Here is a 25332-nt window from a genome sequence, read left to right on the forward strand (position 1 = left end):
CTATCAACACAGATCATTAAGAGATGGAGCACAAGCTCGGATCGTGTACAAGATGGGGAAGGAAATCAGCCGTGCCCTTTCATGGGAAACAGTCTGCATTTGCCTGGAGATATTTAAGGAAATCTCGGAAAACCTAAATCTGGATGGCGTATGCGGGTTTGAACTGTCGTACTCCCAAATGTGAGTGCAGTGGGCTAACCACTGTGCCACCTTGCTTAGTACAAATAAAGCACTGTGGGTCAAAATGTTATGCCCTGGCACCTGGGAATGAGCATCTCAGAGACAGCAAAGCTTGTTGGCTGTTTGCATGCTACTGTCAAGGAGACCTGAGGAAAGTGGTTGTAGGATGGTAAAACCATGAATAGATGACAGGCTATTGGATGTCCACACATTGTCACAGAGTGTGGAGTAGAAGTCAGAGACCTGCTCACTCTGTAAAGGAGGACATAGGCAACGATCCATGGTAGATCTGACAACAGAGGACAATGCTGGTGTAGGCAAAAGTGTTTCAAAGCATACCATTTAGCGAACATTGTCGAATATACTGGTAGGGCTCCACCACGGAGGACCCCTGTATGTTTCCATCTCGATCCAAGTACATCATCAGTCAAAGTGGGATCATCAACTCAGGATCCTACATCAATGGAAGCACGTTGTCTGGTTGGATGATTCACATTTCTTTTTACTCTAGGTCGATGGTCATGTCTGGATATGCCACCGTAGAGGTGAACAGCTGCTCAGAACATGCACTGTGAAACGGACAAAGGCTGGAGGGGGCAATATCATGTTTTGGGACACATGCACCTGGGTTTCTACAGGATCTGCTGAAGTAATTGAAGGCACCATGACAGCTGTGGAGTACTTGAACATTGTACATGAAAATTGTTACCACCTGCAGCTCTTCGTGCTTGAAATCTTCCCAATGACAATGGCATCTTCCAAATAGACAACTGTCAGTCTCACATGGCCATACTCACACTAACCCGGTTTGAGGTGCATGGGAGTGAATGCGCACTGATGTTTTCACTATTAAATTTGCCTGATTTGAACCCGATGGAAAACACCTCAGATGCTGTTGGGTGCCAGCTCAGTGCATGCAAACCGCTGGCCCAGGACACGTACACATTTGACACTGCATTCCGCTGGAAAGCTACCAAGGACATGTCAAATCCATGCCATGTCGAATTGTTGCTTTATTACAACCCAAAGGTGGACTGACACTGTTAGGCAGGTGGTCAAAATGTTACCAATAATTTATCTTCCCTCAAAATTTTCACTAAATGGAAGGCGACAAATGGTGCATGGCAGAGGGTACCCTGCACCACTACTAGTTATTTCCTTTCCTGTTCCATTCACAAATTCATTGAGGGAAAACCAACAGTCTATATGCCTCCATATAAGCCCTCATTTCTTGTATCTTATGCCCGTGGTTTTTACATGTGTCAGCAGCAGCAGGTCACCTTTTTTTCCAGGGTTTGTCATCTGAGTTCCTGCAGTGTCTCCACAACGCTTGTGTGTTGTTCAAACCTAACAGTGACAAATGTAACAAACTGACTTTGAGCTGCTTCGATGTTTTCCATTAATCCAACCTGGCAGGGATCCCTAACATTCTAGCAGTACCTAGAATGAAATTTTCACTCTACAGCGGAGTGTGCACTGATATGAAACTTCCTGGGGACGGTGCGTGAGTCATGCTTGGGTAGCTCAGTTGATAGAGCACTTGCCCGCGAAAGGCAAAGGTCCCGAGTTCGAGTCTCGGTCTGGCAAACAGTTTTAATCTGCCAGGGAGTTTCGTATCAACGCACACTCCGCTGTAGAGTGAAAATTTCATTCTAGAAACTTCCCCCAGGCTGTGGCTAAGCCATGTCTCCGCAATATCCTTTCTTCCAGGAGTGCTAGTTCTGCAAGGTTCGCAGGAGAGCTTCTGTGGAGTTTGGACGGTAGGGGATGAGGTACTGGCGGAGTTAAAGCTGTGGGGATGGTGCGTGAGTCGTGCTTGGGTAGCTCAGTTGGAAGAGCACTTGCCCGCGAAAGGCAAAGGTCCCGAATTCAAGTCTCGGTCTGGCACACAGTTTTAATCTGCCAGGAAGTTTCATTCTAGCAGTACTCAAGAATAGGTTGCACTAGCATCCTATATATGGTCTCCTTTACAGTACTTTTCCAAAATTCTCTCAACGAATCAAAGTCAACCATTCACCTTCCCTTCTACAACCATCACATGCTTGTTGCATTTCATATCGCTTTGTGACATTATGCCTATATGATTTAAATGAGATGGCTCTGTCAAGCAGGACACTGCTAATACTGTATCCGAACATTATGGCTATGTTTTTCCTATTTATCCACTTTAACTTACATTTTCTTTACAGTTATGGCTATGTGCCATTCATCACACTGGCTAGAAATTTTGTGTAAGTCAACTTGTATCCTCCTACAGTCAGTCAACTTCTACATCTTTTTGTTGACCACAGCATCAGCACCAAACAACTGCATAGTGCTGCTCACTCTGTCCACCGGATCATTTTTGTATAGTAGCAGTCCTATCATACTTCCCTGGGGTATGCCATACGTTACCCTTGTCCCTGATGAACACTCACTGACAAGGACAACATTCCTGGCTTAGCCGATTGTCAGTACAGCCGAGTCACGCAAAATCAACAATAATAAAAGCTAGGTTTTAGTTATTTTCATCGCTAGGTGTATTGGGCTAAGATAAGTAACTGGCAGCCCATCTGTCTCCCTGTATATTTTTGAAAAGCATGAATACACCTCTAGGACCAGATAAGTCCTCAAAAATGCAGCTTGACACATGAGTACAATTTTATTCAACAATTTGCCAAAGGAAATTAAATGACATGTATGTGGCCTGCTGTTGCAGTGTGGCAACTAAATAGAAACTCTTATCACTAATGTTTAAAAATATTTAATAATTAACATTAGTAATCCCGTACAATAGTCTTTTGCAATGATAAGTCATTTCATTGTATTGCACTTAAAATAGAATATACTTCTTTGGTGTCTTCTACACTGCAGGAACTCTTTTTCCATGGGCTCCACGAATAATGCAATGCTGTATTCCCTGGACCACAATTGTAGTCTCTCACTTTGCTCTGATGCACTTTCTCAGTGAAAGCTATGGCAGCATGTTAAGTATCAACACAATTATCTTCTTGCATTAATTGTACACTAACATACCAGTGTCCCCTTCTTTAAAATATGGTGGTTTATATTTAGTCAGTATACCCATTCACCAATTCTGATAGGGAGAGCAACAATTTTCTCACAGTAACTGCTTTCCTTTTAATTGGATTAATTAAATATTTTCCCTTTCCAGCCACAAATAGAATGCGGCAGTTAAATGCTAATGATTTTTTAATATGTTCTAGCAGTTTAGGACAGGAACTTCTCTCTGTTAATTTACAGATACTTTCATTTCCGTTTTCTGTAAAGGGTTTTGTGGAAAACTATAATTAGTGAAACCAGAAATTTGCAGTAACTATGATGACAGAAAAAATATCAAAACTACAAAAAATAATTACTGTAGAGTACGAAAATTTTGGGAATACATTTGTCGAGGTAACATATTTAAGTGATTAACACTGCACAATCATAGGTTAATGTAAATGTGAGATAAGACACAGAAAACTGAAATGCTGGTAGATTAGTAACCAATGGAACAGTCACACTGTTGAATGCAAGCATGCACATATTGTGTGTTGTACAGGTGCCAGATGTGAATTTATGAGATGGTGTTCCACACCTGTTGCACTTTACGAGTTAATACAGCAACAGTTAATACTAGCTGTGGATGACACTGGAGTTGTCTGATGATGACTCATTGTGCTAAATCAGAGACAGATTTGGTGATCATAAAGGCCAAGGCAACATGTCAACACTTTGTAGAGCATGCTGGGTGACACAGTGGTATGTGGGTGAGCCTTAACCTGTTGGAAAACACCCACTGGAATGCAGGTCATGGATGGCAGCACAACAGTTCTAATCAGCAGACTGAGGTACAAATTTGTAGTCAAGGTGCACGGGGTAACCGTGAGGGTGTTACTGCCGTCATACAAAATCACACCCCAGACCATAACATCGGGTGTACGTCTGGCACGCAGACAGGGTGGTTGCAGGCCCTCAGCTGGCTTCCTCTTCACCAACACATGGCCATCACTGGCGCTGAAGCAGAACCAGCTTTCACCAGAAAACACAACAGACCTGCACCATGACCTCCAATGAGCTCTCGTCTGATCAGCATTGAAGTCGCAAATGGCGGTGGTTTGGGATCAGTGGAATGCACACTACAGGGCATCTGGCTCGAAGCTGTTCTTTAAATAACCAATTTGTAACAGTTCATTGTGCCACTGTGGTGCCAACTGCTGCTCAAACTGAGCACATGCAGTACGAAGTGCCAGGGCCATATGCTGAACACGATGTCTTCCCTCTCGGTAGTGCCAAGTGGCTGCCCGGAGCCCAGTCTTCTTGCAGCCACACATTCATGTGACCACCACTGCCAGTAACCATGTACAGTGGCTACATTCCTGCCAAGTCTTTCTGCAGTATTGCAGAAGGAACATCCAGCTTCTTGCAGCACTGTTAAACAACCTCATTCAAACTCATCTAGGAGTCGATAATGGCAACTGTCGCCTTAAGGGCTTTCTTGACTAACATTAACTCACAACATTGAGTCTCAAAGATAACTAACACCAAGACCGTCATGTGTTTTTGAAGCAAACCTGATTTTCATCCTCATAGTGGTTCTTTTAATGCCACTGTCATACAACTGACGCACAATTTGAATAGACATCATTTTTCAGATGTAGAAACACGGCTACCAACTTTCACACACATCACACAATTCCTTCTTGGTGGTGTGATATTTTTTTCATCAGTAAACTTAAGAGAATAATGGCAGAAGAAATCTTCACATATATTTGAAAATCTACAAAAATGAAAAAAATTTCAACAGTTGTCTTTTTGCAGATAGTTTGAACATAATGACTGTAATACCTGCATCTGACACTACAAATACATTCCATACACTAGTAGGTTACAGAATTATAAGAGTAATTTGTGGCACAACTTGACTAGAAGAAGGGATTGGTTGATAGGACACATTCTGAGGCATCAAGGGATCACCAATTTAGTATTGGAGGGTAAAATCACAGAGAGAGACCAAGGAACAAATACACTGAGCAGATTCAGAAGGTCATAAGTATCAGTATTTACTCGGAGATGAAGAGGCTTGCTCATGATAGAATAGCATAGAGAGCTGCATCAAACCAATCTTTGGACTGAAGACCACAACATTTTGCCTTTTAGAATTAATCCTGAGCATGGACAATATTATTAAAGTGTCCATCAATCTTTATGGCCTGTCTAAACTGAATGCTTCTGATGTGTGCTGGCCAAGAATTCCCCGATATAAAACAAGTGCTGCACAAGTGTTAGATTTCATTTGAGTATTTCCCTGCGACGCCATTCGAAATCACTGTGTATCTGTCAGTGGGAGTTGTGATATTCTGCAGTGCAAATAAAGCCAATGTGTGTGTTCAGAATGAATTGGTATCAAAACTTTTACAATGCATACATTAAGCAGCATGCCGACAAGTCAAAACAAACATGCCAGCATGAAGTTAATCGTTTGCAGAAGAAAGTTATGTTGAAGTCCACTGACAAGAATTCTCTTAGCGATCGCATAAGCCAAGATACTGAAAAGTTACATAATTGTAAGATTGCAAGAAAGGTACAAACAATGTTGCCTTTCATCTGCAAAGTAAGTAAAGGTTCAGTAACATTTTATGTATATAAAATATCAATAAAAGAATCTGTCAAAACAGTTAATACTATTTTCGTAGAGCCTTTTTGTCTGTCTGTCCATCTACCTATTACTCAGCATCGGCAGGATTAAAATGTTTTTGATCATATGTTAAAATCACTGTTTCATACACTTTCTAAATCTAGGTGCTACATTAATAAGAGGACGAGACCTTTATAGGGTTGCTCGGACAGCAATCTGAAGATAAGACTGACATCATATAGAGCATGGAACGTGGAGGGGGGCAGTTTTGTCTAATTCTGATGAAGGCCTGTTTGGCCGAAAGTGTTGTTTAACAGGCAGTCCTTTTGTTGTATGTATCTGCTACTCAGCATCATAATACTGTCAAATTTAATTATTTAAAAATTACAGGGTAAACCTCACATGAGGAGCAGGGGGGGGGGGGTCAAACCACATCTGATAAAATCTTACTCGGGGGGGTGGGGGGGGGGGGGGGGGGAGGTTGAAAATAAATAAATAAAAATAATAATAATAAATCACTCTCACATTAATAATGTGATGCATTCTTATCGATCTGGTGAATTGAGAGTTCCGACTGTTAAGCTGATCATAAAATTGTGTTTCAACAAATGAGGTATTCAAATGTACACTCCAACCATTCAGAAACAGGAGCTGCTTTCAGGAACAAACGTGACAAACAAAGGCTAATAACTACATCAGTTAAGTTAAAGCAATGAAACAGATCACTGCCTATCCTGTTTTACAGAGAGGTCAAGCCTCTGACCACATTCAGTGATACGGTGTGGATGTCCAACACCTTCCCACTCATGCTGTCACTGTCCTTCAACCACTTTCCACAGATGGTCACGACAGTAGCATGCTAACAGCCAACCAGTTTCGCTGTTTCTGAGACAACTTTCCCCAGGCAATGCGCCTTAGCTTTCCCTTTGTCGGTGCATTATTATTCCTCCTCCTCACCCCCATTTTCAGCCCATGTCACGACTAGAATGAATCCCTATTTGTCGCCACTCTGTTTACAAACTACCTCTTATAGCACCGCATGTCCACTATGCCGCCAGGTAAGTCTCATGTTGGACAGTAGTCACAGTGTTTTGTTTCATCAGTGTGTATTGTGAAATGGAAATAACTAGCAGGATATCTGCATAGTGTAAGACTGCTTGTTAATTTGTAATCAGTTTTCCTGGTTAAGCTGATAAAAAGGGGCTTTTTACATTCCCAAATCCAAATAAATTACTTTCATACATTATGTAATGGGTGTTAAAGACAATTTTGGATATTAACAAAATTAAAATAATTTTCTGGTTGCAATAATGTTTATATCAAATTTAAACTTTTTTTTTATAAATGCTGTATAAGACTCTCTTGAATTTGGAGTGATTTCTAATTTAATGCAAACCCTACAAAAGATTGCTGTAGCAGAATACAGAACCACACTAAGAGAAGGAAGGATAACATTTTTGACATTTTGAATATATTGTTTTAAGGTGTCAAAACAGCCAACCTGCAATTTAATTAATTAATAGCCACAATACAATCAAGACACATGTATTATAGAATTAACAATGTTACGGTTTTTTAAAACGTGATGTATGAGGCATGTTTTTTAAGTAAGTACCGTTTTGAAATTTAAAAAAAATATGTGCTAAGGTATTTCAATTTTATTTTTACATGGAAGCCTGTACCTTAATCTACTTTTCTACATAATTTCAGTCAATATTGAGGCACTTGTCATAATGTTGTACCAGTTTTTGAATACCCTCCTCATAGAAGTCTGCCGCCTGACTTGTTAACCATTGTATCGACTTCGACATCGTCTTGAAGACACTGACCACCCAGGTGTTTCTTCAAGTGCAGGAACAGATGGTAGTCACTGGGCGCAAGATCGGGGCCCTTCGGAGGATGATCCAGAGCTTCCCATCAGAAAGATGTGATGAGACCTTTAGTCTGATTCGCCACATGCGGACGGGCACTGTCTTGCAGCAAAACGATGCACTTGCTCAACTTCCATGGACTGTTGCTTTGACTCTGGTGTGGCGTAGGCCACCCATGTTCCATCGCCCGTAACAATTTGGCTTAAGAAATCATCACCGTCGTCGTGGTACCACTCAAGGAAAGTCAATGCACTGTCTAAACGTTTGGTTTTGTGCACATCAGTCAACATTTTCGGTACCCAATGTGCGCACAATTTTCGGTAATTCAAGTGCTCGGTCACAATGGCATACAAAACACTACGAGAAACATTCGGAATGTCATTCAGCAAGGAGGAAATCGTAAAGCGTCTGTTTTCCCTCACCTTATTGTCCACTTCCTACACCAAACTTTCATTAACGACCGAAGGACGCCCACTTGTTCACCATGCACATTTGTGCACCCATCTTTAAATGCTCTCACCCACATTCTTACCATTCCACCACTCATAATGTTTTCTCTGTAAACTGCACAGATCTCATGAGGAATATCGTTCGCTTTTAGGCCTTTAGCACTAAGAAATCTTATAACAGCCCGTACTTCAGTCGGTGGGACTCATGATTTTTCAGAGGCATCTTAAACACTCAGTACACAATGTAAACAGGGAATAATCAGACTGTAATGGCGTCAGTGCGTAGACAACAGATGTAGGTACCAGTGCGCATGCGCAGAACGCTGACCGCAGCGCTGCGGCCGCAGTGTGGCAAAACTGTACTTACTTAAAAAACACGCCTCGTAGGATTGTGGTTATCTGCTTTGAATAGTTTTCTTGTTGCTCACTTTAGCTGAATAACTAAGAGAGAGATTACACATCTTTGGAGAACTTAGGTTTCTTAACATTAGAACGCTAAAGAAGGAAAATATTACACTGTTACTATGCCATCATAAATTTTACTACTCCATATTTTATTCAAAGGAAGTCATACTTTATAGTACATGCACTATTAATTACTATTAAGTCTCCAATGGTATGTCACATACAAAATAAGTACAAAAGTCCTGATTTTACACCCTGTATTAACAATACCAAATTGGTTGGAACCACAAATCAGTACCAATTGCATTCTTAAATTTCACAAGGATATAGTAGTCAAGGGTTATATTTCATGGATTAATATTTCAAATCAAATTGATGCAGTCAAAATATACATATCAAGTGAATAGGTGTCAATATATTAATGTACATGAATTCACTGCCACTGAGCAATATAATCAATTATCATTTTATTTGCAACTCTTTGTTGACACGTTAATTCATCCGGAAACTAAATACTTGGCCTCTCCCTTGATACGTGGTGGTCAAGGATACCCAAGTTTTCTCTGACTACTTGGAAGGTGATAATTACATTTACACAGTTACTTATCGGAATGGTAGCAAGGGTGTGGCCTACCTATGACAAAAACATAGTATACTAGTACCAAATATAAGCAAGCACATGTCTCCATCTTAAAATCTGGTCAGCACCAACGGTGAATAAAAAATTCAATGACTTCATGATAAACCACTCTAACAATGTAAAATTTACGCTAAGTTCCAACAATACATGTAACAACTATAAAGGTAACATATTTTTCAATTATTATAATTATAAAAACAATGGGAATATGTTTAATCAAATTTATACACTAACGTTTTATCAAAATTTTTATTGGTTTATTTCATTTATCCTGCCTCCAATAGCAAGTATACGACTTGTTCTCCACAGGTCAAGGGGATTGTTCAATACAAATCATTGGCTTTGGCTGCGAGTTTGTGAAGCCAATTAATCTGACAAAACCTGGTTGTGGCAACAGGCTGATAAGTAGCTCAGCCTGTTTTCAAAATACATATCATCATATTACAGTCGTCATATTGTTTACAGTGTGTAAGGCATGGTTCAATGTCAGGTTTGCTGTTGGAAAAGTTTTGGGGTTGGGTTGCAAAGTGATATTTCCAACAGATATTACATGTGAAAGAAAGAAGGTCCTTCGCCAGACCTGCATGATCAAATGCAGGTTTAGGGCTGAAAATGGGCCCTTAGTTAATACAGAGAGGAGAGGAGAGTGCTTTAGATGAGAGGATAGGGACACTGTACTGTTGTGACTGGTTCTTGGGTTTATGGGTTATTCTTAGTCTGGGAGGCAGCGGTGAAGGCTGTGGGATGTTAAGGAGGTTGGCCAAGCTCAGTTTGTAGGAGAGGATTGGTGGCTGATGGTGTGGCTGTATAGGGAGCAGCAGAGGGACAGGAAGGGAAATACCACCGCTCAGGTAGTTTAGAAGAAGGTGGGATAGCTTCTGGTAAACCTTCCGGGATGTAAGGTTGTGGTCCATGAAACTCTTCAGCTCCTAACGTTTCGTCCAGAGCTGCGCTGGACATCGTCAGAGGGGTGTTTCTCCTCCGGTGGAGAAACACCCCTCTGAAGATGTCCAGCGCAGCTCTGGACGAAACGTTAGGAGCTGAAGAGTTTCATGGACCACGACCTTACATCCCGGAAGGTTTACCAGAAGATATGTCATCCGGTCGTGAAAGCCTTCATACTATGAAGGTGGGATAGCTTTCAGAGGTGAAGTCTGGCATGTTGTTGCAGTCTTAAATTGGCTTGGTAGATGATACCATTCAAGGAAACATGAGGGGCAGGATTTTGTAGAAGGAGAGAAGCCTGGTAGAGTGGAAACTGGCTGATGAGGCATGTAGGTCACAGATTAGCCAGGTAAGAGCAAGAGATTGCTGTATCTGACGTTTTAAAAGAGCATGGTGTTGGGTTGGATTGCATCAACGTTAGGCTTTTTGAAGTAATTCCAAGGGATAAGCAGGTTTCAAAAACAGAATGTAGGACCTTAGTTCTGATAATGCAAAGGCATGTTTTTGAAAGGAACAGATGTAATATGAGATGGGATTCATCATGGCAAGAGAGGACAGTTTGGAGAGTTAAAAATCGTAAGCGAGGCAAAAAAAATAAGCAGAGGGTGGAAAAGATAGAAAAATGGAAGAAAAGCAACAAAAAAGTTGGAAAAATCTGTACATAAATCGTTAATACGAGATAATGACTAAAAGGAAAAGATTGATCAGGAAAGTCATGAAAACAGACAAAATTTTAGAAACTGGGTAAACAGAATGCGAAAATCACAGGAGAAAATTTACACAACTTAGCTTGGCAATTACACTGACGTAAGACGCCAATTAAAGTTGATCAGAATCAGATTTTCACTCTGCAGCGGAGTGAACGCTGATATGAAATTTCCTGGCAGATTAAAACTGTGTGCTGGGTTGAGACTCGAACTAGGGACCTTTGCCTTTTGTGGGCAAGTGCTCTACCAACTGAGCTACCCTTTCTTTCAGGAATGCTAGTCCTGCATAATTTGCATGAGAGCTTCTGTAAAGTTTGGAAGGTAGGAGACGAGATACTGGCAGAAGTAAAGCTGTGAGGCCGGGGCGCCAGTCGTGCTTGGGTAGCTCAGTTGGTAGAGCACTTGCCCGCGAAAGGCAAAGGTCCCAAGTTCGAGTCTCAGTCCGGCACACAGTTTTAATCTCCCAGGAAGTTTCAAAGCTGATCAGAGCAATGTGCCATAAAACAAATGCACAAAAACATGAAAGAATTACGTACAAACAAGATAAGTGGATGGTGGAAAAGAAAATAGTGTCAATTTGCAAGTATTTTTCGCAAATTTAACAGCTATTTCCTTTCCACCTTCCATTTACCATGTTTGTATGTAATTCTTTATCATGTATTATTTACAGTGTTTGTTGCATGTTTCTTATGTCACAGGTCAAAGCCGACAATTCATATAAACATTCATTTATATCCTGCTCCACTTATTGTATTAATGAAGGTGAGTATTTTTATCCAACTGCTTAAGTTTTAAGTAGCTCCTAGGTGTAAATGAAACCAGAAATAAAACTAGAACGATAAGACAATGAATGGACAACTGAATACCATTATAGAAAAACTAGGTCATTAGACAATTACACACAGAGGCATTTCTTTAATACTCAGTTGCTTTTGAATTCAATAATAAAGTACAATAATCCAAAACATTTATATCATTGATGATGCACTTCATTGAGCTACACATGTGTTGCAGTTCCTTGTAACATGTTAATTTTCTGAAAATCAGTAAATACCTTTTCACAAAAAGATATTGGTTTGCTTCAGTAGCACAAACTCCCAACTACTTTCTATAAAGAAATTTGAGCTACTGTTCAAATAATCCACTCTTCAATAATTACACTCCACACTATTTCACAGCTTGCACATATTTGGCGATCTAAGGACAATCTTTATGACATTGTCAGTTAAATGCTTCATTTGTTTTCCCTTCCTTTGTCTTGCTTGTCTGTCTCTTCCAGAATACTTACAGTTCTTTTGATATCTTTGATTAATTTTGCAAGAGCTGCTGGATTAGCTCCGTGTTCCATCAGCCGCATGCTGAGCACCAGAGTTTTCGGATCGAGATCCACACCCATCAGCTGTGAAACTTCATGCATCTTCTTGATCAGATACTGAGCCTCAAGAACTTTTTCTAAATTTGGATTCCCTTTTCCTGCCATTTTTTTTTTTTTTTTTTACCTGGAACAGGAAAATTAGAAAAATTTCACTTGAAATACAAAACTATTGTTTAACATATTTCTCTAGTGGTTTCTGTTTGGAAAAACAAACTTTTAATACTACTACAGAGGCAAGAACATCTTCCTGCACTATCCTAGTTTGTTAAAGTTTTGTACATGTATGTATTATCTGTAATGCGTGTGACATGTCTGATACTCTTGTACTGCATGGTCTATGGATGAATAAATAATTCCTTCATGATGCAGAGCATAATTTGAGAAAAGGTGTCAACCAAGACAGCACTGCAAACATTTGCAACATACATAAAGTCAGTAAATGAACAGAAAGTTTGTGGGATGTACCTAGACGCCTCAATCAAAACAGTCAACTACAAATGTGATGACACATTGCTACAGAAATTGCGTCTTAGTGCGAGAGGAACAGCAGTCGATATTGTTCGACCATTCATGAAATAAAGATACCTGTGTGAATGTTTACTTAACAAGTGAAGTATTGTTCGTCTCCACATCTCTTAATTCTTCACATGAATGAGCTATCTGTGCCAATAACAGAAGTTGATGTTATGTATGCTGATGGTACCTCCTTCACAGCTGTGACCATTGTGAAATAATTTGAAAAATTTCAGTCTCAGCATGTAAAAGCTACGCTGCAGATGAATCCCAGAAGAAAAATACAAAAGTTGACTTCAATCTCACACATGGAAACTTTTCTGCATGATGAAAAAGATTACAATTTTATGGCACCAATGGTTGGTAGATACTTTATACAAGAAAATGTTTGTTGGAAAAATAATATCAACCACACTTAACAACGAAGGTTTTTACTACAGTAAATAAGAGACATCTTTTAATATATACTAAGAACTGATTTAATCAGAAGTAGCGTACTCCGCACTGATCTGTGGCATAGCAGCTAATTTACATTCAAAGGTTGCTAAGGCATCATCAGAACACCACCACTGCCTGTATTGACATAGTATCTCCTCACGGTAATTGTGTAGAAATATATAAATAGAGAATTGTCTGACTATGACACACCACAAATACTGCTTATAACATTACATTTAACTGTGTATGTTTGTACACATTTTTTTCATGTGCAGATCTGGTGAGGAAGCATCACAATACCACCACCCCCACCCCCCATCCCCCTCCCTTGTACAAAGAAAAGTGTTAGCATAAGCATTTATAATTTACACCCATGAATTTCCAAATTTCATATGCAGTACTTGGATAACACAGCAGCATGCAAATAAAATTCCCAGAAATGGCATGGAATTCTTGAAATTAAAAAACTAAATTTAACACTTTTCACTTGCTTCTGAGAAGCCCTGTCCCAAGGACGGGCCTCGTAGGCTACATTCAGCCAGGCAAATGCACACCTTCATAGGCTGGCTGGCTGTAACTGCTCAACAAATCAGACAGTTTGTGAGGCCTCAGGTGGAGCTGGTAAAGCACAGGGTTACGGTTAAGGGGAAACAAAGGGAAAGACCCACCACTATAGAAAAACTGAACAATAACAGAAAGACTGAGTTCCTAAATAGAGACAGAAATGACAATGTAAACATTCCTGTCATTTACATACTCACATACGAATAGTTTGCAGATATGTGATCATAATCTAAGTACTAAGCGAAATATGTTGACAGTGCTATTGCGTCAGCAAAACTGAGAGGTTGTTGCTATTATGGTTCTTGAATTAGCTGCAAGGCATGTGGACTCCTTCACATTCCATGTGAATGTTTCGTAAATACTTGAACGTTATATTTAAGCAATATACTAGTACCAATGATTTTCATTTCAAAAGACTTTACGTACTTTATTGTAATCAAACAGTTTATTACTATATTAAAGCATTTTATATATTGTCATCATCAAAATCTTAATCTTCTGTGGCACACTGCGACGACGCCCAGCTAAATTCAGATGTTTGGCTGAGGCAACAACAAATTAAGTCTACTACTCCTGCTCCTTCCCCTTCAAGAAACAAATTCTGGCTCCGCACCTGTATATATTGTTTTAATTTAGTGTTTGTCACCTACCCATTACTGTAAAATGATCTATGAACACAAACGCCCGAGTTGAGACATTAAAGCTTCTGTAACTGATTTCGGGGCCACACTGTGTATGGAGTTTTGAATTGGAGGTTTTGAGAAATGCCTTCGTTTCCAGCGGGATAGTATTACTTAAACGAACGGACAGAACAGAAAATATAAAGTAGTTGGACGCAACTGTGTGTGGCCTACCTGCACGTATATTTCCTACTGCACTGGTAAATAAGACACGAATTACCTATCAATCATTGTTTACGCCTTGTATTCGAATTACACAACATTGCCGCCAACAGCTGTTTCGTTTCCAGCGATGCCAACCACGTTAAATTAGCTATTAATGTTCCATCAAAGATAAGATTTATTGTTATTATCAATATTTTTATTTGAGAAGATAAATCATGGAAGTATCCATGGGATAAATACCACAGACACGAATTACCTATCAATCATTGTTTACGCCGTGTATTCGAATTACACAACATTGCCGCCAACAGCTGTTTCGTTTCCAGCGATGCCAACCACAGGGCGATGTACATTACAAGTACCAATTGATACAAATTTTATCTAACAAATTTACTGTCAAATCATCAGCATGGCTTCAGGCAATCCAGATCCACAACCACAGCAGCCTATGAATATTTGCACTCCATTCTAAAAGCTGTAGATGAAAAGGAAATAGCTACTGGAATATTCTTGGACCTATCCAAAGCATTTAACATTTTAGATAATGGTATCCTACTAAACAGTTTGGAAAGAAAGGGAATTAGAGGTATTCCAAATGAATGGATTAGATCATATCTTACTAGTCGGCAACAAAAAGTTGTTCTCAAACAACACACAATAACTGAAAAAATTTCAAGAAGAACAACATTCAAATCAGAAAATACTACCTTCAAATATGGTGTGCCACAAGGATCAACATTAGGTCCTATCCTCTTTCTTTTGTATATCGTTGACCTGAGTGACAATGTCGTTGCTAAAGAGAAAACTTTATTTGCAGATGACACCAGTATTTTGATTACAGGGTCAGCCCGAAAACAGCTTCAATTAACTACAGATGCATCATTGCTGGAGCTAACACACCGGTTTGAAAAAAATGAACTTACAATTAACACTGGGAAAACGATGGCCATGAACTTTCATATATCCCACTATAAACAAAAAAATGAACACCCATTGGAAATAAACAACAAAATTGTAAAATTAGTTTATGATGTTAAATTGCTAGGAATATATCTGCAGAATGATCTCAAGTGGAATACACGCAATGAAGCTCTTACAACCAAGCTATCATCGATCTGTTACATGCTATGGATACTAAGGACAAGCTGTAATAGGGAAATAGTAATATAGGCATATTACACACATTTCCAGTGCGCAATCCGATATGGAATAATATTTTGGGGGAATGCGCCCTGTAGTCAATCTGTTTTCAAAACCCTGAAACGAGCTATCAGAATCATCTGCAACATAAAACGGCAAGGTTCATGTCGCTCTCTTTATCCTACTCTAAAGATACTGAATCTACCATGCACATATATATTTGAAACAATAGTCTTCGTAAGAGACTATTTAAGAACCTCCAATGCCTATCAGCTGAACAGCTCTGTGCACAATTACACAACAAGAAATGGCAATAACATTCATGTCTCATATGCCAGAAGTGAGCCAACAAGAAGAGTGTCCTTCATAGAGGCACACAATTATATAACCACCTTCCTAACAACATCAAGTTGGTAAGCCAAGACAGCTTGTTCAAAAAAAAAGCTGAAGTCATTTCTGATGGACCATAGTTTCTACTCTGTAAATGAATAATCTCATAATGAAACAGAATTTTATAATGTTAAATTAATAAACAATTTATGGCAATTATTTGTTTATTAAAGTGTACTAGTTGTACGTGTTATGTTGTATTAATGTAGATATTTGTAGTCCACAGCATTGTATTGATCTTATTATATTTGTGTGTGTGTGTGTGTGTGTGTAATTTTTATCTTTCTGTATCGTTTAATGACCTGTCCTATATCTGTACAAGATGTCACAGGACCAAAACTAAATAAATAAATAAAAATGAGATATCTCGAACAGAAAGGACCTTCTCCATGCTAAACAGCATGGATTCCAAAAACATCACTCATGCGAGACCCACTTCACAACTTTCTCACATGATATAGTGAAATCTTTCGATTATGGCAGTCAGGCACATGCAATATACCTTGATTACCAAAAGGCATTTGACTCTGTGGTACCACATCTACGCTTATTGCCGGAAGTACAGGACCGATTAAATCAGCAATTTGGTTCCATATAATCTTACCACAGAATTCAGAAGTATGTACACATGGGACATCAAGGGAAATTTGTGACTGGGTTGAGAATTTCCTGGTAGGGAGCATGTTATGTTGACGAGACAGTCATCAAAAGATGTAGAAATAACTTGTTGTATAGTAATTGCTTTGGGGACAATATCAATCACAGTCTAACATAGATATAGACATGTTAGATTGTGATATCAATAGTAGCTTCATACTTTTTGCAAATGATGCAGTTATCTACAATGAAGTAGACCTACAGTGTGAATGAAGCAGCATAAACAGTCAGTCAGATCTTGATAAGATTTCAAAGCAGTGTAAAGATTGCCAATGAGCTTTAAGTATCCAGAAATGTAACATTGTGAACTTCCCAGAAAAAAACTGACCATAAGATCAGTGAGTCACAGTTGCAATTAGGCAACTCATACAATGACCTGTATGTAACACTCTGTAGGGATATGAAATGGAATTACCATATAAGTTGAGTTTTGAGTAAAGTAGGTGGTAGATTTCGTTTTATTGGTATGTCTCGAAAGTAAGTATTGTTTTACGAAAAAGATCATAATAACTGTGTAATATTGTGATAAAATTCTAGGAAAGATATGTGTCCAGCATTGGTTCACGAATTAAAGTTTCGGCACAGTTCGCATACTTAAAGCAAGAACAGGTTCACATAACCTGATTTATCTTCTTATCACCATCATTTTTTCCTTGCAAGAGAGCTGCAATCACTAATACTGGCTCACTTTCGTGCCTTTTGAGGGCACAATGTGGTAATGATGGGACAACCGTCTGGTTTTAACAATCAATTGACTAATGGATTGTTTTCTCGTTCAGTCGGGTTTTTCAGTCGAATTAAACAACAGAATGGTACGAGTCACTGCAACCACATCAACTATATGAATGTTTTCACTCACATTCTGGGTTTGAGTGTTTTCACTTACTGAGAGCCAACTGACTGACTTAAATCTGACAATTACATCAGTTGATGATGTGCGTGAAATCTTGGGACTTAACTGCTAAGGTCATCAGTCCCCAACCTTACACACTAATTAACCTAAATGATCCTAAGGACAAACACACACATCCATGCCCGAGGGAGGACTCGAACCTCTGCCGGGACCAGCCGCACAGGCCATGACTGCAGTGCCTTAAACCGTTCAGCTAATCCTGTGCGGCAATTACATCACTTACATGAATGTTTCCACTCATCTCTGGGTTTGAACGATTTCACTCACTTACATTTTCAGTCTTTTTGGTTATACATGAGCTGACTAGAACTGCAAACTTTTGTAGAATTGAGTATAAAATATATTTATAAAAATAAAGTATTTTCAAAATGTATGTATTTACTTTCCTATACATGACTTTTTTCGTACTTCTGCGTTATATGTGGATTACTGCATGGTTTTAAAATATTGATAACTGATGCTGCATTATATATTTATGTATAAATAAATGAATAATTATTTGTTATTTAAATTTATTGAACATCTGTGTCTCTCTTCCCGCTGGTTTGCATCCAACACCGATAAGTCTCTTTTTCAGTAAATCCTGAGGCAAAAATACACAGAAAATATGTAATATACAATTGCTTTAATTATTTGGTGCCCTCATCACTGACTTTTCGAGCATGTACTGTCATTTTTCTGAAGCATCTTTCTCATGAAAAATATTTGTCAACAATTCTTTAAAATTTTTAAATTTCTTAATTAATATAGTTCATCCTTGAATTTATCTCGAGAATCACTTTTTACCCAGTCATATGATTTTTTTCATTCTCGTGCCACTCAGCATTTCAGCACATTGATCTAGACACAAAGCTCACTATTTACTAAATGTCTATTTACAAATATGGATGGGAAATTGAATGAAATGCTAGTTACTGGTACTCGATAAAAAGCACATATCGAAATGACAATAACAGTGATGACAATCAACAACAGAGTACAGTCAAGAATAATCAATGTCAAAACGATTATACCTGAATGCACTGAAGATAACACGACTCCAGCGGTAGCTTGGAGTGGTCCAGGGGGTTGCAGACTTGATATAAGAGTGTTTACAGTGGTCATTAACCATATTATTTACACCGAAGCGTCGATGAAACTGGTATATGGAGATACGTGAACAGGCAGAATGCGGCGCTATGGTTGGCAACGCCTATATAAGACAACAAGTGTCTGGCGCAGTAGTTAGATTGGTTACTGCTGCTACAATGCCAGGTGATCAAGATTTAAATGAGTTTGAACGTGGTGTTACAGTTGGTGCATGACTGATGGGACACAATATCTCCGAGTTAGCAATGAAGAGAGGATTTTTAGTACAATCATTTCAGAAGTATATTATGAATTTCAGGGCTCCAGAAAAACAACAAATCTCTGACATCGCTGTGGCCAGAAAAAGATCCTGCAAGAATGGGACCTAGGCAGCTTAAGGGAATCGTTCAACGTGGCAGAAGTGCTACCATTCCGCAAAATGCTACAGATTTCAATGCTGGGCGATCAACAAATGTCAGCATGCTAACCATTCAATGAAACATTATCCATATGGGCTTTCGGAGACGAAGGCCCTCTCATGTACCCTTGATGACTGCGCAGCACAAAGCCTTACGCCTCGCCTAGGCTCATCAACCGTGACATTGGACTATTGATGACTGGAAACATGTTGCCTTGTTTCAAATTGTATCGAGCCAATGGATGTGTTCAGGTATGGAAACAGCCTCAAGAACCATGGACCCTGCATGTCAGCAGGGGACTGTTCAAGCTGCTGGAGGCTCTGTAACGGTGTGGGACAAGTGCAGTTGGAGTGATATGGGACCCCTGATATGTCTAGATACGACTCTGACAGGTGACACATACGTAAGCAACTTGTCTGATCACCTCCATCCATTCATGTCCATTGTGAATTCCGACGCACTCGGGCTATTCCGGCAGGACAGTGACACACCACAAACGTCCAGGAACACTCTTCTGAGTTTAAACACTTCTGCTGGCCACTAAACTCCCCAGACATGCACATTATTGAGCATATCTGGGATGCATTGCAACGTGTTGTTCAGAAGAGATCTCCACCCCCCTCGTATGCTTATGGATTTATATACAGCCCTGCAGGATTCATGGTGTCAATTCCCTCCAGCACAATTAGTTGAGTCCACGCCACATTGTGTTGCGCCGTTTCTGCTTGTGAGGGCCCTACACGATACTGGGCAGGTGTACCAGTTTCTTTGACTCTTCACTGTACATATAACTGAATAATGGCGAGATTTACTGAGCTGGTAGTTTTTTGTTACTTTCTATGAGTTTTTGAAAATACGATTTGATGCTGTACAACTTTTCTCTTGTAAAATTTTGCGTCAAATTGGCCAGTTGTGAAATATTGCTTGTTTTATACCGATGAAATGAGGGTTTTTTGAGGAATGTGAAATATTGCTGTGTTCTGTTACAGCTTTTCTACAGGAAAATTTCATCAAATAGCAAAGTTTTGGCACTCAGTCGCTATGGAATTTAATGTTTTTTTGGCTTTGTCTATTAAACACCTAGTTTCAGAGGAATTTGAAAGAAAAAATAGAATACGTCCGAATTTTTCTTTTCAGCACGGCTGAAGCTTCATTCAGAAATCAGGGAAAACTCAGATTATTCGTATCAGAGGCCTACTTGACCGATTAAAACAGTTTCCAGAATTCCGTTAATATGTGAAAGTGAACTACCTTCTTGAAAGTAATTTCACTACCTGACCAGGGAACCACCAAATTCGTGTCACTGATATCAGGACATTGTAGATTTGTCTGTAAAGCGCCTTGTATGTTTAGAATGTCATTCCATGGCTAGTTCAAACAGATTCTCGTCATAGGTGCATGCATTTCGTAGACATCACAACAATTTGCATTTGATTCCAGGAATAAACCGGACTCTTTATGTTTGCTTATTTGCAACAAGTGTCACAGCCCAGATGCACTCATTTCTTGATATGTGGGTCAGCTACCACTACCTTTGGGTTCTGTATGTAACTTTATCGTATTGCCGAGTCTGTTGTGGTAAACTTTTGCTATGACAGCATTGCAAAACGGCTTAATAGCAAGCCAGTGCCTGTGAAAGTAGACCCAAAAAGTACCGAATTTGCCACACATTATCGATTACACCACGTGTTTCTTTGTCCTTTTTTCTCCAGTTTTCGTATATTTATTTTCCTCTTTACTTCAGGTTGGAGCACAATTTTGCTTAGTGGTAACACTTGACATATTTATTTAGTGCATGTAATGCACATACTCCCACTATGTTACAAACTAAGGAAAACTGAAAAAAGTCCAATTTCTGGTTAAATGTAGTACAAAGTCAAATGTATGCCAAATATTAGAAATATGTATGAGACAATTTCCTCTACTCTCACCCCCCACCCACAACACAATGAAGACTGCATGAACTTACAATACAGTTGCCTTCCATAAGATTTTTGTAGCTCCTTAGTGTCACCTGCTGTTATGCAGACCGCCGGCCCTGTGGCCGAGCAGTTCTAGGCGCTTCAGTCCGGAACCACACTGCTGCTTCAGTTGCAGGTTCGAATCCTGCCTTGGACGTTCATGTGTGTGATGTCCTTAAGTTAGTTTGGTTTAAGTAGTTCTAAGTCCAGGGGACTGATGACCTCAGATGTTAAGTTCCATAGTGCCTAGAGCCATTTGAACCACTTGTCACATAGACCATGTAGTAGTGTGAAGAGTAATGGACAATGACATACAGAAAGGAGTTTGATGGCATCTTAGATACTAATAATTTATGTCTGGGTAAAATATTCCGGAGGTAAAATATTCAGAAGGATGTAGGTTGCAGTAGGTACTGGGAGATGAAGAAGCTTGCACAGGATAGAGTAGCATGGAGAGCTGCATCAAACCAGTCTCAGAACTGAAGACCACAACACACAATCCAATGCTAAAGATAATAACTTGAGGGCGATTCCAAAATGTCAACTGAGCTTTTACTTTGTTTAAAGTGTGTGTGTGTGTGTGTGTGTGAGTGTGTGTGTGTGTGTGTGTGTGTGTGTGTGTGTGTGTGTGTGTGTGTGTGTCATTGTGTTCCCTGTTATTATCTTTCACATTCACTCTGCTGATTTCTTAGTGACTTATACAACCGAGGTGTGAGGAGGTCAGTTTTATGATAAAAATAAATGAAGGAAGTGTTCTGTACCAGACCTATGCAGAAAAAGTATTTTAGAGAGATCATAGCATTTCACTCTGTACAGCATGTCACATTTTCTGGCTTTCATATATTTCATTGATCTTGATTTCACATTGCTATTAGTATATATTTAACTTCCTGTTTACTTTCAGTTCTCTCTCTCTCTGTCACACACACACACACACACACACACACACACACACACACACACACACACACACACACACACTAGTACATACGTGGGCCTTCGTCTCCAAAAGCCAATATCGATGATGTTTCGTTGAATCGTTCACACGTTGACATTTACTGATTACTCAGCATTAAAATCTGCAGCAGTTTGTGGAAGTGTGGCACCTGTCATGTTTGAACGATTCTCTTCAGTTGTCGTCGTTCCCATTTTTACAGGATCCTTTTCCGGCTGCTGCGATGTCGGAGATTTGATGTTTCCTGATATTAATGGTAGACTCGTGAAATGGTCATACAGGAAAATACCCACTTCATCACAACCTTGGAGATGCTGTGTCCCAACGCTCGTCGTGCGCCGACTAAAAAGAAAACGCCATTTTTTGAGGTGGGGTTTCTAGCCATTTTTGATTATGAACAACAAGAAATGACTGCTGCAGATGACCGAAGACTTTGCTAAACAATTCTTACACATTTTGCACGCATAATAACAAATACACAAAATTTATTCAAAATGGCACCAAAGCAGCACAGTATGGTATCGGTACGTCAAAATATTCATACAACATCAACTTTTCTTCTTTTGTGTAGTCCTCTTCGTACATGTAGCAAGTAAAATAATTCTCCATTGGTGTTACGAATAAACAAATAGTGAAAACAGATCAAATATGTGTAATATTAGATGTTTCGAACAGCATCATCCCAAGATCACATGACACTCACCGTTTAATGTTGACAACTTGTGGAGAATACAATGCTCACGCCAAAGATATTACTGTTCTTTGTTTAGAGCCATAGCTGTTACACATAGTGAGACCAATACTGAGATCACTGATTATACCATATGGACATAACTTTTGATTGATGCAGCAGGTGCCCAGTGAGCTAGTATTGAGTTCACTGCATGTGCCATATTCATTTCGGTATACTTATATGTTTTGTACAAAGAGATTAAATTTTGTAGAGTGGCAATACACCCACCATATGTGAGGCAAATTGAACTGCCATTAAATTAAGCTCACCATGTTTAAGAGCTTGTGACTGTTTCTTCAATATAAATACGTAAAACTGCAACCACACACTTACTGTCGCAATAAGTACAGAACTGAATTTTGAATCCAAATCGTCAGATAAACAGTACTCAAGGCGATGCATTAAAGCATGTTCCATCTTCTTGTCACAGAGCCAGCAGCCAGCACAACATTTGTAATAGCTATGTAGCTTCTTGTACACCATCGGTAGATGAACCTAAAAAGGTTCGAAAATCGGTTCAAGGAATGAGTAAATAACTTTCAAAAACGTGGCTGGTTTTATGTATTTGCATTAAACTGTCATTTTTTCTGGGGTAAAATGTATCATATAGTATCCCACAACTCCTAGAAAAGTATACATATTTGCCTTTTGATAACAGTTTCGTGAATTAAATAACGACTGACTGTTGAATGTCAGTTTGCATCAGGATCTGTCAGTGTGGCATACTAGTTGATACTTTTTGCTCTGGCGAGGCATTACAGTTCAAGTAGCCTTAAAACGGCGGACGTTTAGTGACCTATAGCCACTGTATGAAATTTAAAATGTTTGCTTTTGTATTATAACTTGTTATATGCTGTTTCAAAGCAACAGCGTTTCTAAAATTTATCAGAAACGTGTCACCCTTGTTTTTGAATTCAGATGTTAATATATTAGTGATAAAACCTTTAAGAGGTACTACGATAACCAGGACTGGGGATGAAAATGAAATGAGCTATGCCCAGCGTAACAGATTATGTCGTGGACAACAGAGTTGAAGAATGTAGATCGACATTCTACTACGTACTATTTTTTTATGTTAGCATTGTTAACACATTATGGGGACTTCTTATAAATGTACTACAAGTAGGTTTGCAATATGCGATGTTATTTACATTTCTGTCTGATTAGAGAAGAAAGGATTGTTTAAATATTTGACCATTGATTTCCGATTTCCGAGTGTTTGGTTAGGCAGTAATCTAAGACGACAGCTTCAATTGCTGCAAGTGATATGAGGAGTGTTAAAATTGTTGTTCTTCCTTCTCACGAGTATTTGGTTCTTTATTTCCAAATATGAGGCGAATTCCGAGTCTGTTGTTAGGCAGGAACTTAAGAGGACAGCTTACATTGCTGGGAGTGAAATGTGGAGCAATAACATTCATCTTCTTCCTGGTCACAAATTTTGGGTGATTATATCAAAGACCTAGTAAAAATAAGGTTTATATCCTAGTATCCACAGACAGACACTTCGTATGTTACAACCAATGGTACTTACTGCTAACATCCCTAAGATTTTCGGGCTCACATGCAGTTCCTCTTTGTCGAAATCTCTTGACTCAAACTCGTCTAGTGGTTGAACCACACATGTCACATTACACGCCCTAAATTAGAAACTTGTGTTCCTTTCGTTAAATTGCCTGGCTGATGGCAAGTTTTGCGAAACGCAAAGTTAATATAACATATAATAACAGTAATAATAATCTCGGGGACTAAATTAACGACCCATAAATGATGTAGGTCACACAGTTGCGATTTAGTTAGAGTAATATTTATTCAGAAAGCAAACTAATAGCGAAAGTGATCGTATTTACAGTTACTGTTACACTAGAGTGCATATCCATTTGACACAGGTCGAACATTCACAATCTCATCGTGAAACACAAAACTCCACCGCGATATTTACACGAAAAGTTAGTTCCCTTCAGGCACGGGGCTGATCACTGCTCAGAGACTAAGTCCTGTGATATCACACAATGCGAAATTTTCTAAGTCGTTTCACTTCCTAGCTGCCTAAAGACCGACTGTCCGCTTTCGCGTCTCAATCCGAACTATACCCTTTGGTGTCTCCAGCCGAACTATACTCTTTGGTGTCTAAGACCAGAACTGTTCCTCTCTGCCCATCTCCGCCCGCTTTTTCCCGCTCGCCGATCATCGTCACTCAACTAACTAGGACAGTTCCCTTTCCTGAAGCCGTCCATCTGTTTGGCAACAGCTTATTCTACATTATTTTGCATTTTAACATGTTAAATAATCAAACCTTGACCACTTTCATGTTCTAAATAAAGTAACAATAATATCCATTAATAATAAATCAATGCAATTTCCTTCTTAAGTTTGAATGCCACAGCCAATAGCCTTGCACCAATGTGCTTTCTGATAAATAAATAAAGAACAAAAGTAACTATTATGCACTAAACTTTACAACAAATATACTATTACCTAATGATTCAATAAGGTGTCATGCTGTCATCGTTCAATGTGTTTTGTGTGGAGGAAATGATGATCTGA

General features: G+C 39.2%; 1 long non-coding RNA gene across 1 annotated transcript; it reads right to left on the reverse strand.

Moving 5' to 3' along the window:
* Positions 1 to 12069: 12069 nt before the first annotated feature.
* LOC126428459 (uncharacterized) lies at positions 12070 to 14649 on the reverse strand. The gene is made up of 2 exons (XR_007576839.1): positions 14562 to 14649; positions 12070 to 12316 (listed from the first exon to the last, which is right to left on the reverse strand). It is a non-coding gene; the product is annotated as an uncharacterized LOC126428459 (long non-coding RNA).
* Between the last annotated feature and the right edge of the window lie 10683 nt (positions 14650 to 25332).

Source organism: Schistocerca serialis, chromosome 12 (assembly GCF_023864345.2).
Source record: "Schistocerca serialis cubense isolate TAMUIC-IGC-003099 chromosome 12, iqSchSeri2.2, whole genome shotgun sequence".
Classification (NCBI taxonomy): Eukaryota; Metazoa; Arthropoda; class Insecta; order Orthoptera; family Acrididae; genus Schistocerca; species Schistocerca serialis.